The sequence below is a fragment of the Molothrus aeneus genome, chromosome 2 (genome assembly GCF_037042795.1).
Source record: "Molothrus aeneus isolate 106 chromosome 2, BPBGC_Maene_1.0, whole genome shotgun sequence".
Taxonomy (NCBI): domain Eukaryota; kingdom Metazoa; phylum Chordata; class Aves; order Passeriformes; family Icteridae; genus Molothrus; species Molothrus aeneus.
Window position 1 is genome coordinate 28,661,612 of NC_089647.1, and position 19,876 is coordinate 28,681,487.

The 19,876-nt window shown below is 37.8% G+C and overlaps 1 protein-coding gene across 1 annotated transcript in view; it reads right to left on the reverse strand.

Annotated features, from left to right (window-relative positions):
- The window catches only part of PRSS2 (serine protease 2), a 53,124-nt gene that overhangs the window by 19,239 nt on the left and 14,009 nt on the right, over positions 1-19,876 (reverse strand). The window lies entirely within an intron of this gene.

Sequence of the window (19,876 nt, forward strand, 5' to 3'; positions counted from 1 at the left end):
CTTTCTGGAACTAAGAGAACCATCATACTTTTTATGCAGGGTTGTGCGATGAGGATACTGTGCCTCCATGTCTTTGGCAAAGTATGTTTCCCCATGTGTATTGATGTAGCTCTTTATTCCATGCTGCTGCTTCCTTCATTCAGGATGGTATGCTTAAAAACAAAACTTTGAGAACAGCTGTTAACTCCCTTTAATCCCTGCAGCATTTCAACTAGACAGAAAGTGTCATGTGACTGATTCCCACACTCCCCTTGTGCTTTACTTCAGAAAAATCAGGAAAGAATAGTACTGTATCCCCACACTCTACTTCCTTTTTGTTTGGTAGCATTTTCCTTTTACTCAACAGGGTAAAAGAGGGATGCACAGCAAGCAGGAAGATTTTTGCCACAAGCTCATCTGAAAAAAGTCTAAGAAGTTCCCAATCTTAATTTTTTTGCCTTGCTTGATTGCTCTTTATAACTCAGCAGAAACCTGAAGCCAGCCCTGACTTCCAAGATCTGGGGGCTGACTATTACTTTTTATGCTTGGGCAAATCCTAATCAGGGCAGAGTGAGGTGCAAAGAGACAGGGGATCAGAGAAAGCATTTTAATGAAACATTGAAGCATTTATAAAATACTGGCATTGATAAAATTCAGTTTACAGCAGTGGGTTCCAAAAAGAAACAAAAGCAAGGAACAAGGAGGGACAGCATGGGTGTCCTATCGATATAAGAATGTTACATAGTCAACACTGTTGAGAATCTGTTGTAGGCCTTAATTTAATATAAAGTACTAATTTAATATTAATTAATATTAGTAAATAATAAATTAGTAATAATAAAATATTAATACTAATTAATAAATTAGTGATAATAAATTATTGTTACTCATTACTAATTTTATACTAATTAATTTAGATTGCAGGCTTAAATTAATCTAGAATATTTATTATTTTTGTGGTAGTTCTAGCAGTTGTTCCTTAGCAGGAGTGTTCCAAACAACCAAAATGAAAACACAGGCTTGTATGAAAAAATCTTCTCAACCAACAACTGCTCTGGTGCAGTGCATGAAAAAGCTGGTGCCCAAATGCAGCTGTGCAGAATGCTGTGATTCACAAGTGTATGTTTGTTACATGAATATGATTATGAGTATGTGATGAAAGACCAAAAGAAGAGTTTGTTTGAGAAGAAAAAGAAGCAACAATAAAGAAGCCTTTAAATAAATGGAGTGCTAGAAATCTTGCATTATATTTCATCTCCGATCACTTGCTTGTTTGATCTACTGCCATCACAGAAATGCAGGGTTCCTCAGTTTGTTCACCTAAAATTTACAAAAATTTTATTTGTAAAAAATATAATATTGTGTGCACATTGTGCTGCTCTTTTATTGCTTAGGTTTGCAGCAAACCTGGCTAGCCTGATCAATAAGGTTGCAGTCTACTCATACCATAAGTACTGTCAAATTTTTGTTTCTAATCTTTCCTTTTCCAGAGATCTTTATATACATAATTCCTAATAGGTAGAGGCATAATAAACCTTTATTGCATTGTTTTCTTTTGGAGAGCATAGTTTGATTACACTGAATTCATATTTTGCAACAATTTAAATACACCAAATATAGGTCTGACTATTTATTATTCTAATGTAACTTCTTGAAGGTCTAGTGACTGAAAGGCAGCTGTCGTAAATCCATATAACTGATATTTTCCACCAATAATTGCCTAGCTTTTTTTACTACCTTTATGTACTTCAGTTGCTTAAAAATCTTTTTATGTACCTTTATTGATGCTGATATGTGTTCATTATACTTTGATGTCAATGCCTGTGTTTTGGTATTCCTGCCTATTGAGTATTCATTCCTTGACCCAGTAAAGTTGTAATATTATCACTTAAAAAGTGAGTTAGAGTCAGCTGCCATAAATCCTCAGAATATTTGTGATCCTCAGGATGTGAGCGCAATCAATCAGCAGTTCCAGCCAGCAGACTTTAATGAATCATATGCTTTGGTCTACTTTTGGTGGTTGTATAAGATACATTAATCAACAATCCATGCATGTTTAGAAAATACTAGAATCAGCCAGCCTTTGCTTTGAGATTTTAATTTTTTGCATTGCTTTGATGATTACAACATCATTTGGTATAGAGGGTGGTTTGCTCATCATGGTCTGATGATTTGCTTATGATTTAATCAAGCACTAAATTCAGAGAGGAATGTGACTGCATCTGGCTTCCCTTACTATTTTTAAAGAGATGGGGGGCAGTCAGTATTCCAGGAACATGACAGCTTTGCAGTCATAGTGCTTACATTTAAGGTTTTTGTAAAGAGGTTCATTATGTGAAGTGTTTGTGCTGAGGATGATTATGAAATCAGTGCTGAATAAGGGACTGGCGTTCCCATTTATGAAGTCTTAATGGAACCCTGGACCACTCTTGCAATGCCCAACACAGCTGAGTATCAAGAGACTGGCAAGGGGGTCTTCTGAAAAATTTCATATGCCCTTTGAGGAGCTGGTAGTGCAAGGTGTCTGCTCAGAGGAGAATAATTTCAGTGACTACTGTCAGAGAGGAAGGCACCCTGGCCTGACTGATATAGAAAGAAATGTTCTTTAAGATCCTACAAGAACTTACAATATCAGTATACAAGTGTTAAAAACCTTTTCAAAGGATTGGGAAAGGGGTTTTTTGTGTTTGCATGAAATTTAAGAGTAATATGAGAATGTTTACAAAAAATCAATGGTAATCTCTGCATAAAGAGCTATCTTTCACCAGGTTAATGGTGAAAAAGAAATTCACTTTATAAGATTTTTGTTTAAAGGGTTTGGAACCTAATGTTGGTTTTATGGCTGTTCATCACTTGTCAGTATACCTTGCAGGTTCCCTATTTATTATCCTCTTTAATACTTAATCTATGCCCAGTTTCCATTGCACATAGCAGCTAAAAGTTCAGACATCATTAATAATTTTTAAATTATGTGGTTCCAAAAGTAATTCTCTGACTAATTATCACTACTTTGGCTTCACCCATCAAGTGTGATCTAACTAAAATTACTACCTTGTCAAATAAAAAAGACCGAACCATCCTTTCCTAATTCTCATGAACAAGCTGTGACATGTAAATTGTTACACATGATTCTCCTCTGACTGACATTAATATTCTCTGACAGAGTCTGTAGAAATTGATGGGCATAATTTTAGTCACTTTGTCTCATGGTCTAGCATACTGTCTTAAAATATAGCTTAAAATGGAATTTTGCTATGATACCAGACCACGGACATGGGTGTCTGAGGCTCATATCTATCCTCTACAAATCTCTACAAATCACTACCTACTGTGGTGCAAGGTAGTGAGAATTTATAAATATGTGGGAATTTATAAAATTAGAGGGTTTTCCAAAACCCTCTAATTTTTTGTATTTCCACACGTCCCAGCAGCCTCGTTATGTTGTATTATTGTAAGAGTCTTTCAGGTAGCATATCTACTATGATAAATGTCTGTGTGAAGATGGTGATTTCTTGTTGGATGGACTTGTTCCCTGTGTATATTCCTTTCCTCCCTGTTTTTACTGAAACATCTCCTGTTGCTGGTTTTTATCTCTATTTGTCTTTCAATACCTGAAGAGAGCAATGAGAAGACTTGGAAAGAGTGATGATATGCTTTCCTTCGTGTTACCAGTCTTTTTGACCTAGTAGAAAATCATTTACTGCAGAAACTAAATAGAATTCTCTGGGAGTTGTTACAAGAATGGGACCGAGGTAGTACATTTGTAAAGGAAGAAAGGGAATTTGTCACTTTGTGTACCTTACTAGCATTAGTAGGTGCACATGCTGAAGCCTCAGGCCACAAGTTGTAAACTTTTTCCTAAATATGCTGAGCTTTTTATGTACTTAGATAAAGGGATGCTCCACAGCTAGTTCACAGAGGAAGATAAGGAAGCAAGGAAGGTCACTACCTCCATCAGCAGAGGCTGCAGCCTCAGAGACAAGAGGAGAAATAGTCTGCCTAGAGACAGTGAAGACAACCAGCAGAGAACAAGAAGACCTCAGACCCTAATACAAATATTGGACCAAACTGTCACATGAGGGGTGGGAAACAGTTTTTAACAGCATAGTTCCTATGGATTCCTTTGTTTGGAGTACTCAGCTTGAGCCAATCCTATTTTTGTACTACTCAAATATTAAATTATTTCTTCCTGGTATCAGACATCTGAGACTCTGCTGTGGGAAACCTATGGTGAAGACATTTCTTTAACACATTTACATAGATTCCAGTGAGCATCCTAATTTATTCTGCAGAATCTTATTGCTTGTGGCAATAGAAAGGAAACTCAGTTTCACTCAGAGTCAAGATCATATTTCAAGAAATGACACCTAAACTATAAGCTATTTTGACTATTCTTTCACCTAAAGCTTAATCTTGGTACTTGATAATTTTTTTGCGCAATTAGAATACAACAAAGTTTTATGAAGGATAGTTCAATCAATCAATTCTTGTTAATATTGGTTAATGTATCATATTACCAATACATCTAGCCCTTTATGGAGTCCAAGAGAGAAGTCTGTACCTTTGCAACCCATTCTGCTTGGCAATGGAAAAGCAAAAGAAGAACATTCTAGAAGTTCTTTCACAAGAATGACATGGGTTCACAGAATGGGTCAGTTTGGAAGGCACAACAGTGAATAATCTGGTAAAAACCCCCATCTTAAGCAGAGTCATCCTAGAGTACATGGCACAGGATTGCATCCAGATGGTTCTGGAATATCTCCAGTGAGGGAGATTCAACAACCTCTCTGAGCAATCAAGTGCTCGGTCACCTGCACAGCAAAGTTCTTCCTCATGTTCAGGTGGAATTTCCTCTGCAGGCAGCTCATTCTTGGACACATCTAGTAGTGGAAATTGCCCATTTTGTTCCTGCCCATAGAAGCTTCTAATAAACAAAAAGAAGAGCAAAATGTTTTGTTTTTTTTATTTTTGGTGGGGGTTTTTTGTTTGTTTGTTTGTTTTTTGGTGGTGGTGAGGTTTTTTTTTTCTTATGTTTTGTTCTGACTTCATGATTCATGCCTGAAAACTTTCTAACATATGGTGAATTTTCTATACCTTGTGGTGAAAACAGTGCTCCGTCTGTGAGAGAGCACAGGGAGAGTGCTGACAGGGAGTAGCTATCTGTTTACTGTCACTGTTGGCAGTGTAAATTATAAAGGTCTCTGAGCCCTGCAAGGAGTTTTTGCAGTTTGCTTAACTATGACCAACAAAAGAATGAAATACCAAATCAGCAGAACTAAAAAAAGAAAAAGAGCAATTTTGGCAAGTATTGCCACTACTGGAAATGGCCTTAAATTGCATCAAGGGAGGTTTAGATTAGATACCAGGGGAAAAAAAACTTCATCAAAAGGGTTGTAAAGCACTGGAACAGACTTCCCACACACCACCACTGGAAGTGTTCAAAAAATATGTGGATATGGCACTTGAGAACATGTTTTAATAGTCAACATGGTGGTGGTGCTGGGTAGGACTTGATGGTCCCGAAGGTCTTTTCCAACCTTTATGGTTCTATGATTCTATGATTCTAAGAACCGTGATTTTGAACATGATAACTGACAAAATGAAGTGATTGCAGCATATGGGACAGCAGCAAGGAGCAGCAGTCTTTTCCCTGTGATCTCTCTTCAGGGAAAACATCTTGTTTCTACCATGGTTTCTATGTAAGCTTGCATCAGAACTGCTTCTGATAGGGAGCTGCAACATCACATGGTCAACACATCTCACAAGGTCAGCAATGGGCAGCTGGCAATTGTTAGTGTGTGATATTCAGCTTGGTGCACCCTCATAGTTCAAAAAATGCTTATGTGTTCTCAACTACCTCATCCTCGTTGGATGAGCTACTGTGTGTGAGGATGGCAACAAGCTGACTCCAGAAAGACTCAGCTTTCTTGGCATCTTAGAGGCCTTCTAGTCATTACTGGGAGTTGAATGTGTTGAGAGAAAGCAGTTATATTGTGTCAGTGAATCGTCTACAAGGAACTGCAGCTCTAGGCCAAGAATCCAGAATCCACTTTTCAATTTGATATGGAATATCACAAATCATACATGGAAAAAACCTAAACCATGAGGATTACTCCATTCTTCAATGTTACAGCATTGTTCTCTGCAGTATACTTCCTATTATTGTTTTCAGTACTGATGACCATTATTTATTGACTTGCAAGGATTTTAAATGTTAGATTAAATTAGCATTCTTTACTCATCTCTGGCCAATCCCAAAGGCTGCTGATTGCCACTATGCTCTTTTCTAATTCCTTTAAGTTATTCCTATGCTGTGGAGTGTTCAACTTTATTATGTTATTAATTAAATGTCTGCAGTTACTCAGCAACACCACAGAAGTGTATGGCATTTAGTAAATGAATTCTTTTCCTGGTTTCATGCGGGAAAGAGTTCATTTTCCTCTCAGCAGCTGGCACTGTGTTGTGTTTTGGGTTTATATGAGAAAAATATTGATAACACACTGATGTTTCAGTTGTTGCTATGTGGTGTTTACTCTAAATCAAGAACTTTTCTGCTTCCCATGCTCTGCCAGCAAGGAGATGCACAAGAAGCTTGGAAGGAGCATGGCTGACCTGAATTGGCCAAAGGGATGTTCCACATCATGGAATGTCATGCTCAGCATATAAGCTAGAGAGAGCTGGCCAGGAGCTGTTGATTGCTGCCCAGGGATGGGCTGGGCATCCATCAGGAAGTGGTGAATGACTGTGTTGTGGGTTGCTTGTAGAATATTTAAATTTCATTGTGTTTCAGTTATAAAACTTTTCCTATCATCTCATTTTTTCTTGATCCTCCTCCCCCAAGGGGAAGGAAAGGCCAAGGCAGCTGGGGTGGACCTCATTGATGGCTGGGGTTAAACCACAATAATTTTGTATGTTAAACACATCCTGCTTTCACACCTTCTGTGGTGAATATAAAGCCTGATGTTTCCCAGTTCAGTCCCTATGAAATGAAAGCAGTTGCTAAGATAGTCAATTTAAAAGAAGCTTTAAAAAGGTAAAGATTACATTTTTAGGACAGGAATAATTTTAGGTTTTTTCCTTTTTTCTTTTTCTCTTCCTTTTCTTCATCTGATTTTGTTTTTCTGAAAAGATATATATTTTCAGAGATGTAATCAAGCTAAAGAGCAATGTTTTGTTCAATTTCAGCCGTTTTCTGTAGGCATTTTGAACAGAACTATTTCATCACTGAATGGCTGAAGGTAAAGACTGACTCACTGCCCTGTTTTTATTGTCTAATCTGAGTGCTAGGAAAATAGCAAATGCTCGGTGCTGACACTAAAAAAAGTGTTTAAAATCATCACCCTTTTTTTTGCCCCAAATTCATCTTAGGATATTACTAAAATGATCAGATTCCATTTTGATTATGGTACCACAATGGTATTTGTTATATTTGCTACATATATATTTGTTATATTTGTTATATATTCTTAGTCTGCTTCTGTAGAGTTTCCATTCAACAATATTTAGTGTCCCTAAACGTTGCTGGCAAAGTTTGCTGTTTAGTTGTGATGTGTATTGGCGCCATCCTGTAGAACTTGTGTCTATTCTTCTTTAACTAGAATATTCTCTGAGTTCATTAATTATATTTTTTTTTTTTTTAAGCCTAGAGGTTATTAGCCATAAGACATTTTTTTATTAATGCATTATGGTTGTCATGGTCCCTTCATGCATATGCCTTCTTTATACATAGCCCAAAACCTTTACCAGTCATAGACCATAGCATACTACATAGGATATTTAAAAAAATAGTAATGGATTGGATTCCTAGTATTGCTATTCCAGTTTACATCACTGAGGCTGTGACCAAGGGTCTTTTCAGATAACTTTAGAGGTAAATTCAGCCACGTTTTATATAAGAGCTTTTTAATACAGTTTTTTCCTTCACTTTGCTTTAAAGATCCCTGTTTCTGGAAACTCACTGAAATTTTCTTAAACTTTCTTTACCATTTAAATTACAATATTTTTAGCTATAGATTGCATTTAAGCACAATTCTACTGTAAAGTTGAGGAAGAACAGGTTGTTTGCCTTTTAGATTTGCTTTTTATTGGCTTTTTTTAGCTCTTGGGAGAAGTATTTTCAGATATTTGCTCAATTTGTTCTTTTTGACCTGTTCTGACTTAAGCAGAAGTTTTTGTCTGAAAGAGCCACAATTTGTTCACCTCTAATTTCAGCTTATATCATGCTACTAGAACTTTGTGTAAGTTGAATTGAAAAACCTCACTTTTCACTTTGGGAAGATTAAAAGACTGAACAGAGAATAATGGAGAGAATCAAGGGGTGAATCTCCATAGTTCACATTGCATAGGTAGTTGGAGTACTTACATCTTATCCAGTTTTTAGTTAAATATGAGAATACAATTTGAATTAAAGAACCTTTCTGAGATGTCAATTCTAGGTATTTTCTGTAAGTATCTTTGTGTAACAAATGTATATAAACATGTATATACCTTTCTATATTATAAAAAGTGACAGATATTTGAGAATCTGGATGAAGCCTCTTTAACAGCAACAGCACCAACCAGAGAATTTTTTTTTCCGAGAGGCCAATTGCATTCACACCAAAAAATGACAGAAAATGATTGAGAATTAGTTTATGTCTTCATAGATCCAGGTTTGACTGAAGTCAGTGGAAAAACCCATGACTATTAGGCAAGTCAGTATTTTAAAATAATGTTTAGTCGAATTTGTCAGATTTTTAAGACCAGGAGGAACCAATAAAATCTTTTGTGGTCTACTCCACAATGCAGAATGTAAAACTTGTATCCCTGATATCTGCACTGAATCTGTTCTGATTGCTCTTATATTTGGTGGAATGATGCAAAGTAATTTAGCTGTTGCACAAGAATGAATAACATCCAGACCCCTGGCTGAATTGTGTGGGTTCTGCAAGGAGACAGGACAGGAATAAAAGTTGTAAAGGCATATTTTTGTCTTTGAGGTAAATAGATTGACTCTGAATAAACACAGCAATCAAATCTGTTGAGTAGGAAGGTGCAATTTTTATGTAATCACTTTTGGAATAGAACTTCCAATATTCTATCCAGTTATCCAGTTTTTAGTTAAGTAAGTGAGTACAATCTGACTTCAAGTACCTAATGTCCATTTAAGTTCTTTTCTGTAAAATAATACATTCAACATTCCCACTTGAACTTTCAATATAAACATCATATATCTCGTTGTTCTTACATTAGAAATTTACATTTTACTGCCAACTTTTTTAGGGTTTCACTACTTCAGCACTGTCATCTCTTCCTGATCACTTCTCAAGATTCTTCATCTCCTGAGTCTAATGAGAAGTGTGTATCTTTCTTCTTTCTTTATCAGATCAGAAGTTAAAAACCAGAGTGCACCACTGCATGCAATTCTTCCTCTTTCCCACTACATCTGACAGGTAAAAACTGTTCATATTTAACTTTTGGGCATCTATTTTGTTCAAGCATACAACTCTCAAAGAAATATTACATTCCTCTTTGGAATCTGCTTGTCTGCCTCATTTCTCTACACTTGGCTGACTTCACCTGTTTTCTATTAACTGCAGCATTAACTGATTTTCATGGTCTAATTTGCATAAACTGTCAATGGAGTTTTAGCTTTCCCCTCACAAAATTCAACATAAAGCTCTTGTCCATAACTTCTAGTCTGTTTTCAGGCTTTCACATGGACCACAATCAATTTCCTTACTCCTAACTTTGACAATACATGCGGGGGTACCTGGGCGAATTTTCTCTAGTTTTCTGACAGTGCAACTCTTACTAGGAATTGAAAGATCCTTTGTTCTGTAGTTGGTGAGTTTCAGCACAGAAACCAATTTTAACACCTCCTACCTTCACTATAAACAGCCCAAAACTCTCTTGCACCAAATATCAAATCAGGAATTTTTTAAAAATCGTAAAATAATTAGTCAGTGGCTTAGTTAGCAAAGATATTTAAATTTTCACAGTATTTATTTTCCAGAAAATTCTTGTAAAGGTTTGGATTGGGTTGGTTTTGGTTTATTTTTTGGTGTGAAATTTCAAAGACATGCAGTGAATTTGTATTTAACTGATATCTCCCATGTGCAGGATAACAGTGCCAGTGGAAAGAAAGGGGAAATGGCAGAATGTTGCAATCAACATGTAGTTGTTTATTGTACAGTAAATTCTGATTTGTTTCTAGTGTATTTTTCCTGGAAAAGGCCATGATAAACCTCCATACATGTCCCATATCACCTTGTCTTTTTCAGCAGTTGAAGTGTAGGGGCTGCCTTGCTCAGAGACAAGGTGTCACTGCTCATTGTTAATCTTTCACAATGTGAGCTGATATCTCTAAATCCCTTAAAGCTTCTGCAGGAACTCAGATGGTGTTGAACATCCGGGCAAGGACAGAGTGGTGGTGATGTTCAGGCAGAGGGGGATATTTGTCCTGATTGCAGCTGGGATGGAGTTATTTTCTTACTAGGTGGCACAGTGCCGTGTTTTGAATTAGTATGATAATAAAGTTGATAACACACTGATGTTTTCATTGTTGCTTAGAAGACCTTACTCTAAATCAAGGACTTTTCAGTTTCCCATGCTCTGTCAGTGAGCAGATGCACAAGAAATTGGGAGGGAGCATGGTCAGGACAGCTGACACAAACTGGCCTGAGGGATATTCTGTACTAGAGAACACCATGCCCAGTACATACACTGGGGAGAGTTTTGCCAGAAACCACCAAATGCTGCACAGGTGTAGGCTGGGGAGTCAGTGGGTGGTGAGTATTGTGCATCACTTGGTTTTTTTGGGTTTTAATTTGCTTTCTCCTTTTCCTTTTAAAATTATTTTTACCATGACTATTATTATTAAACTGCTCTTTTCTCAACCCACGAATTTTAAGTTTTTCCAATTCACTTCTTTATTCCATTGTGGGTGGGAGAAGCATGAGCATGTGGCTGTGTAGTTCTTAGTTGCCAGTAGGGGTTAAATCACAATAGTCCTTCTTAGTGCCCAGTGTGGGGCAAAAAGAGTTGAGGAAACAACAGATCTGACCAGAGCACATTAAAACAAAATTGCTTTAAGCATTCATTTTATTGGTTCAATAGTCACTGGCCACACTGCTGATTTATTTGCTCTCAGAGTTTCTGCATGTGTGTTCATATAATGCTTCACTTGATGTGTGTGTTCCCTGTTGTGCTGTCTATCCTTCTCAAGGTCTGGGCCAAGGCTGTCATTTTGTTGTTCTATGCAATACTGGCTTATGATTAGATAGAATCACTGGTTGTGAAACTAATCTGGTACATGTGATCTGTGTGCTCAGCATTGCTGTCACCTCTGTGTTTCGGGAGCCATCTATTGGGAACTATTAATAATTACACTCTCCACCTTTTCTCCTTGCAGAGACACTATAGGGGACAAACATCCTTCCTTCCTTCCTTCCTTCCTTCCTTCCTTCCTTCCTTCCTTCCTTCCTTCCTTCCTTCCTTCCTTCCTTCCTTCCTTCCTTCCTTCCTTCCTTCCTTCCTTCCTTCCTTCCTTCCTTCCTTCCTTCCTTCCTTCCTTCCTTCCTTCCTTCCTTCCTTCCTTCCTTCCTTCCTTCCTTCCCTCCCTCCCTCCCTCCCAGCTGTTTACTGTAGCATGTGGGATTTTTAAAGGTATTGAATATCCTTTGAATTACCTCAAAACAAAGCTGCTCCTTCTGCTAGGATCCAGCCTACTGTCGAATTCAGTTCAGATCTTGTTTAGGGCTAAGCAAATGCCTATAACATGGTACTCCAGAAAGAACTCCAGACAATGGACTCACACCCAACAGACCCTTACTGACCCCTGGTCCAAAGAAAAGGGTACTGAGTGGTGTATTACATCCCCTCTCATGCACCAGCCTCTGGAAAAATTCAACAACGCAATGGACTGTTAAAGACTATACTGAAAGCAATGGATGAGGGGGACCCTCAAACTTTGGGTTACAAAGGTGACCTGGTTAGTCAACACTAGGCAATCTGCCCACTGATCTGGCCCTCCCCAAACTTTTATGACTGTAGAATGGAATAAAGTTGCTGTAGTGGACATAAAAAATACTCCAGGGAAAACAGTCTAGGTTATTCCTGCCTCAGGCAAAGGCTGATCCATCCACAGGATTGCTTTTACTCAGGAGGCTGAGTGCCCTTGGTGGGTAAAGTGGGAGGATGGGGAGGTCTGGTGTGTGCCTCAGGGGGATTTGATTTTGGGTAAGAATAGCCAATCAATTAAATTGCATGATGTTAATTACTAGATAACACTGTATATTATCACTTGTGCAGTGGCTGTATGCTCATCACACTGAGATTTGAGCCCCACTTCGTTTTGATTGTCACATTAATGAAAACTGAATTTTGATGAAACTGGACAAGCGCAGCAGTGATGGAATCAGAACTGACTTCAACATGCAACAATTCACACACCATCTTTGCTGCCGTGAAAGACTGTTATGACAGATAGAGCCCAATTTCATGGACTAAATGAACTCAATAAATGGTCCATACACTAAGAGAATATATCTGTGTGCGTATATCCAAAAACAGGAAAGATGATAGATAGGGTATTGGAAGGGTGGCATGACATACATTATATGGAACAAGTGATGTAGTACAAGTTTTAGCTGGGATAGAACTAATTTTCTTCTTAGTAGCTGGCACAGTGGTGTGTCTTGGATTTAGTGTGAAATAATGTTGATAACACACTGATGTTTCAGTTGTTGCTAAGTAGTGCTTACTCTAAATCAAGACCTTTTCAATTTCTCTTGCTCTGCCAGAAACTAGGTGCAGAAGAAGCTGGGAGGGAGCATGGCCAGCACAGCTGACCTGAAGTGGCCAAAGACACATTCCATACGATGCAATGTTATTCTCACTATTTAAATGGAGGGGAGTTGGCTGTGAGCCACCAATTGCTGCTCAGGGATGGGCTGGGCATTGGTCAGTGAGTGATGAGTGACTGTATTGTGCATCACTTGTTTGCCTTTTTCCCTTTTTAAATTGTTTTTCACTATCTTCATCATCATCATCATCATCTTTTACATTATTTCAATAATTAAAGCATTCTTAACCTGTGAATTTTACCTTTTTCTACTTTCCAATCCCATCCTGCTGAGGGGAGAGGGGGGAGCAGGTGGCTGTGTGATACTTACTGAGTGGCTGGAATTAAAACACAGCAGTATCCTAGACATGGAAGCAGGGAAGCACGGGATAGAGAACTGAGGAAACAGCAGTGTGAGGTGAGGGTGAATAAGGTTAATTCTTCTTTTGGGTAAGTTGAGTGGCAGTGACAGGAACATGGGTTTGGATTTCTGTTTAGGAGGTGTAAAAATATGTGATGTAAGGGTTTGTAATCGGTACGATAGGAGATGTAGGATCATACAGTATTTCAAGTGAAATTTGTACTTTTGCCCTCTCAAAGGGTCATAAAATCAGGAGTCATCTATAAGATCATCTTGGAGACAACAGTGTGTCTGTGGAATATGGTGGTGTACATTTCTCAGGAATTATTTAGTCACCCCAAAATAGCACATATACAGTATCTAGGGGCATGCAATAAAAACAATGGGAAGTTGAGGACCACAGGCTGAATATTCCTTTATGAGAAGGAGTTAACCTGCTAGACCCACTTGTCTTAGAAGACAGAGTTGTAGAAGGAGTTGTGAAACCACAGTTTTTAATACAATAAACTTGGAAGGAGGGTTTGGAAGGATTCTTGTTTTCATGATAAAATTTCAATAGCACATCCAACTGATTAATTAATTAGTATTTATGAGTGTCCTTATCCAAGCATATGTGGCATACCAAGAATATTTGGTGCAAGAACATAATGCAGGATTGGGAACAGTTATGAAAGAAATATTGGTGTTGAGGGGGAAGAGATAACTAAAAATGTACTGTTGTGGTGTAACCCGGGTAGGCAGCTAAGCACCACCCAGCCACACGCTCACTCCCCTGCAGTGGGATGGGGGAGATGAACGGAAGGGTAGAAGTGTGAAAACTCATGGGCTGAGATAAAGATGGTTTAATAGGTAAAGCAAAGCGAAAATAAGGAGTTCATTCATTACTTCCCATCAACAGGCAAATATTTTCCCGTCTCCAGGCAAGCAGTGCTCCATCACGCTTAATGGGAAGACAAATGGCAACACTCTGATCTTTCCTCTTTCTCCTCCTTTCCCCAGCTCTTACTGCTCAGCATGATGCCATATGGTATGGACATCCCTTTGGTCATTGGGGTCAGCTGTCCTGGCTCTGTCCTATCCCAACTTCTTCCACACTTTCAACCTACTCATGGGCAGGGCTGTATGAGAAACAAAAAAAGCTTCAATATTGTGTAATTTCTGCTCAGCAGTATTGAAAACTTTGGTGTATTATTGACACTGTTTTGGTCACAAATCCAAAGCATGGCACCATAACCTATTGTGAAGAAAATTAACTCTCCCTTAGCCCAAACAATGAGTACTTATAAAATTTTAATCTTATAAAATGCTAGTGGAACATCTGCAAATAATGAACATTCATAAAAATCATGGCCTTTTCTTCCAGCAGTTCCTCAAGACTCAAATTCTTCTTCCATTCCGAAAGGAGAAATAGACAAACAGATTTTGCATTTCTATCAAAGATATTAACTATTGACCAAACCTAGTCTGCTGCTTGTTTTTATCTAAGAGAACTGTTATACTGTACCTTGGAGCTCTTTGGATCATGCTAACTTTAGATATATTGTCTAGCTGCAGATGGTTCATTTTATTTAGAATGCAGAAATAGAAGGCATTCATTTAAATGCAAATTTGCCACTATGTCCTATGGAATTTCCTCTCACTGAACAGTGTCTTTGTAACTGGAAAAATACTGACACTCATGTATGCCTGCCCCTATTTTGCTGCAGTAAAGTGCAAGAGTTGTTAACCATTATAATTTGTGACAAACAACTGCCAAAAAGAAATCTTACATTAAACATCTTGACATACTGATGTATGAGTGGGGGATATCTGCCCAGTTTAATGCTTTAATTAAAGCAGAACATTAGAATATTAGCTTTTTGTAGAATCAAAAATTCACATTCTCTGGAATTTTCTTGACTGATGCAGCAGTTTTCAAAAGATGATAACCAAATTTAATATTTCATGACAGATAATTTGCATATTTTCAAAGTCCCACCTTCTCACAGTTGTCAGATCTTTCATACTTCTTTCAAACAATGTCATGTGTCTCATTGCTTTAACAAATATTAACCAGATTACATGACATCATTTTTTTCTCTCTTCATGTGGTATCAGCATTGAAAAATGAATCTCTGAACCTCAAGTTATTGTGACATTAATGTTTTCAAAGAGAGTGTCTAGGTGTTTGTTTTGTTGGTCTCATCTGTATTGGGTTTCTTGTTTGGTTTATCTTATTTTGTTTTTCATTTGAAACAGGAGTCAAGAGTCAGCTAACAGCTTTAGGACAAGTATGAGCAGTATCATGTGAGGTCAACGTTGCTCCAAGCTTCACCTTTCTCTTATACAGTCTACAAAAAAATCCCCTTATGTATTCTACAAAACTATACAAGAATGAAGCATGACATGTCTATCATGAAGTGTCTATCTGGTTGTGTGGTGGTCTGGGTTCTGATCTTAGACTCACTAAGAAATATTTATTTTGTTTATTTTCTTAGTTTGGTTTAATTTCAATTGCATAAGATTCCTTACTTCTGGAATAAACTGCAGCACCTAATCCTGCAGATAAACCTTAACATACCACTCTAGTCAAAGCTACACTGAGCCTGTAATCTAAGCATATATTTATGAACTTGGCAGAATTATAGCCCATAATTGTGTAAGAAATAATATGTTGAAAAATGCTGTTCAGCATTACATTCTTTCATCCCTTTCCCCTTATATTTCAATCATACAATCAATTTGCTGTCCACAATATTTTTAGGTATCACTCATGAATATAGTTTGGTTGGTTTCTGTGTCCATGGAGTATTTCTGAGGAGTAATGGTATTTTTTAAAATGCCCCAGGTTTGTTCTGAGAATTAAATAACATAGAATGCAATAAATCATACACCAATTAAAATTCAAGGTGTTAAGATTAGCTAGATATTCTCCAAGTGTTCCCCATTTTCCCCTTTCTGCTTTTTTGTCTTTACTGGAACATCCTTTTCTTTAACCTGTGAAGTGCTCTTGTTTGATTTTTTGAGCCATGTCCTGGAGGATTTTTTATTTAAAAGTTCTAAACTCCCTTTTTGACATCAGTAGCAAATGTAACAAATGAAGCAGAGCTTGACACCAAAACTTTGTTACCTCTCCAGAGATGTTTCCCTCTAACACTCAGTGTGGATCGGAAGGACCATAGGCACTCTAGTCACTTTCCAGGTTCTCCCTCACACTGCTAAGAATGGAAGGAATCTCTCTCCTTTGCCAGCACATGTGTCTTTGTGCTAGACTCTCCGAGTCTATCATGCACCTCTTTAGAGTAGTCGGTGAAGGAGTAGCACATGCTGTACAAAACACTCACTGTGTTATTACCTGAGTGAGCTACACTTTACATCAGTGTATTTGTTTATGCTTATTATTATTATTCTAAATTTTTATTGAGGAAGATCAAATTGTATTAGTGCACATTGTCCCCAGGTAAGAAGAGAAAGCCCATGCTCTGATGAGTTTACAGTCAAAATAGACAAACTAGGGTGGGGAACAGAAGAACTCACTTTTAGCATATGAACACAACAATCCTCCTGCGAGGTCCACATCTCCTTCTCTTATTTTGTACAACACATGTTGTGTCACATGTGTTAATCTGTAACAGTGCCATCATTGCTCTGAACACAAAATCAAGCATCAACCAAGATAAGGATTTCACCATTATCTTCCAGGCACCTCTTTGCTTAATTAGGGGACAACTCCACGGCTGTAATAAACTATTTTGTGTCAGGACAAAACAGGACAAAGGGGAACGCTTTTGCAGTGTGGATTATTTCAGTGCACTAAGTTTGGGACTGAGGTTTGTAGATAAAAGTGTTTTCATTTCATAGGAACAGTACAAACTGGGGAGAGGTCCAGTTTGATTGCAAAATGCAGCAGCATCAAAAATTCAGAACATTGATAAAAATCCAGACATTGGGGTCCATGTTTCCTGTGCATACTGCTTTTCAAAGAAAGGGAAAATTATGCAAAACCTCATATTTTGATGTTTAGTTAAGCTACAAAGGCAAGAAAATCCAATGAGAATTCTCTCATTTGACAAAAAAAAATCTGTTTTACCATCACAGACTCTTTTAACTGCTGGAGCATATATTGGTTCAAGAAAACCATCTTGAAAGTGAAGTCTCTTTCACGTGTGTTAAAACATGCAGATCTGTCTATAGGAAACTGTGACAGCCCTGCGAGGCACCACTTTGCATTTTTTAGCTACTATCAGCCTATGAAAATGCAATCTTGAGCTAGAACCCTCTTATAAGAGCTAAGCCACTTCTTTTGATCATATTACTTTGGATGAATTACAGCACCCACATCCATCTCTTGGAAGTCTAGGTCCCTAGGATCTTGCCTAGCTTTCCTAACAACTTAAAATATATCTAATTAGGGAAATGTCTTGGGGAAACTTCAGACAGTTTTGAGCTGAAAAACTCATGATAAATGAAGGATGTGGAAAAACTTGGAAAGGGTCTGGCAGAGTGATGCTAAAATGGTGTAGGGCCTAGAGCACATGATCTGCAAAGGAGATGGTTAGTCTGGTAAAGGGAAAATGAAAACCAGTACATAACAATCTCCAGGAGTACTTCCAAAAATTCTTTTTTCATTTTTTCTTTTTCTTTTTCTTTTTCTTTTTCTTTTTTCTCTTTTTCCTTTACTTTTACTTCTGCTTCCGCTTCTTCATCTTTTGCTGCTGCTTCATGCACTGCTTATGCTTCTGCATCTGGTTCTTCTTCATCTCTTCTCCTTCTACTTATTTTATTTCTTCTGCTTCTGCTTTTTCCTCTCCTCCTGCTTATTCTGCTGCTGCTTCTGCTGCATTTCTGCTCCTTTTTCTCCTTCTGCTTCTTTTGCTTCTGCTTCATCTTCTGCTGCTGCTTTTGTTTCTTCTTCTTCTTCTTCTTCTTCTTCTTCTTCTTCTTCTTCTTCTTCTTCTTCTTCTTCTGCTTCTTCTTCTTCTTCCTCCTCCTCCTCCTCCTTCTTCTCCTCCTCCAGCAGATGTTATGCCAACTAACCAGTATCTTTAGTGTGTTGGTTTTTGGGGGTTTTTTATGTGAACAAGGCTTATACCATTCCTTTCTTGATCTGCCCTTACCAGATGAAACATTCCAAATACCTTTGATCTATCCTGCTGTCTACTCAAAGGAATCTGCAATTCTCTGGAGGGAAAAATTAAATTATTTATACAGTTTAAAATCACTGTGTGTAGGCAAAGAGTATTAGAATCACTGTGAAACACACATAAATTAAAATTGTAAATGCAATTATTTGTTTCTTATTTAGATGGGTTTTTTTAAAATTCTGTGCAGTAGTTTTGCTTTCATGAGTGGATATCCTGGACAAGGATTATCTGGAGCATTATGATGGTGGATAGAACCACCTTCCAAAGGCACCCTAGCAGACTGGAGAAATTACACAGGCTCCAAGACCACATGGCTGATAGTGCCTTGATAGAGCCTTTACTGGGAACTAGTTGGCCTTTACCATCTCAATCCAATTCACTGTGAGGACCATGGAAAGTACATCCAGGTACCTGTTGTCACACTGAGCTGGTTTGGGCTGAGACACAGCTAATTTTTTTCCTAGGAGGTTATGTGGAGCTGTGCTTTGGATTTGTGACCAAAACAGTGTCAATAATACATGAAACTTCTGTTATGGCTGAGCAGCACTTACACAACATCAAGGCCTTTTCTGTTTCTCACACAGCCCTGCCAACGAGTAGCCTGAGGGTGTGGAAGAAGTTGGGAGAGGACAGAGCCATGACAGCTGACCCCAGTGACCAAAGGGATGTTCCATACATATGGCATCATGCTCAACATAAAAATCTAGGGAAAAAGAGGGAGCGTGGAGATTCAGATTTACTGTCTTTGTCTTTCCAAGTAACCATTCTGTGTCACTAAACCCTGCTTTCCTGGAAGTGTCAAAATGTCTGCCTGTTGACTGCAATTAATGAATTAATTCCTTATTTTTCATTTGCTCATGAATGCAGTTTTTGCTTTATCCTCTTTCTATTCCCTGTCTCTTTTCAAATTTTTTGTTACTCATTCTGCCTGTGGGGAGTAAGAACCATCTTTTGATTCTCATGTTTTTTCTACAGTGTAAAAGAAAGTCTCTTGTATCTGCACTTGCTTTTATGATTCCTTCACAGTCAAAGCATTGTAAAGGGAACTCAGTATACATCCAAATCAGGCAATCTCTCTCTGATAAAACTTTAGCCTTTCAAGAAGGAAGCAATTTGTCCTTTCCAAGTGTAGCTACTTGTGAAATGACTGGAGGTTAACTTCGGTTGAGTAGCCAGATATTGGAACAGAGGTAACTTAAAGAATGAAATGACACATATTTATGGATGCATTATAAAATTCAAAACTAGGAGGAAAATGCAAGTAAAATGTGATTATGGTAATTTCAGCTATCTAAAATGTATTTGTAACTGAAGAGATGTAAATTTAAGAAGGAGATAACCTCAGGTAAGCATATCTTAATACATCTTTTTTATAAATGTCTCATAAAAATATGTATTTCTACTGCAGTGATTCTGACGGTGAGACTACTATGCATTGAGGAGCTAGTGATGCACACAATAGGTTCCTGAATAGGGCCATGTTTGTGCTGTGCCACACATACAGAGTGGCCTTCAGGCTTGTGTTGTCCACCAGCACAGTACACAACAAATAACATCAGTCATTCAATTTCAGTTTTTTCTAAAAAAACT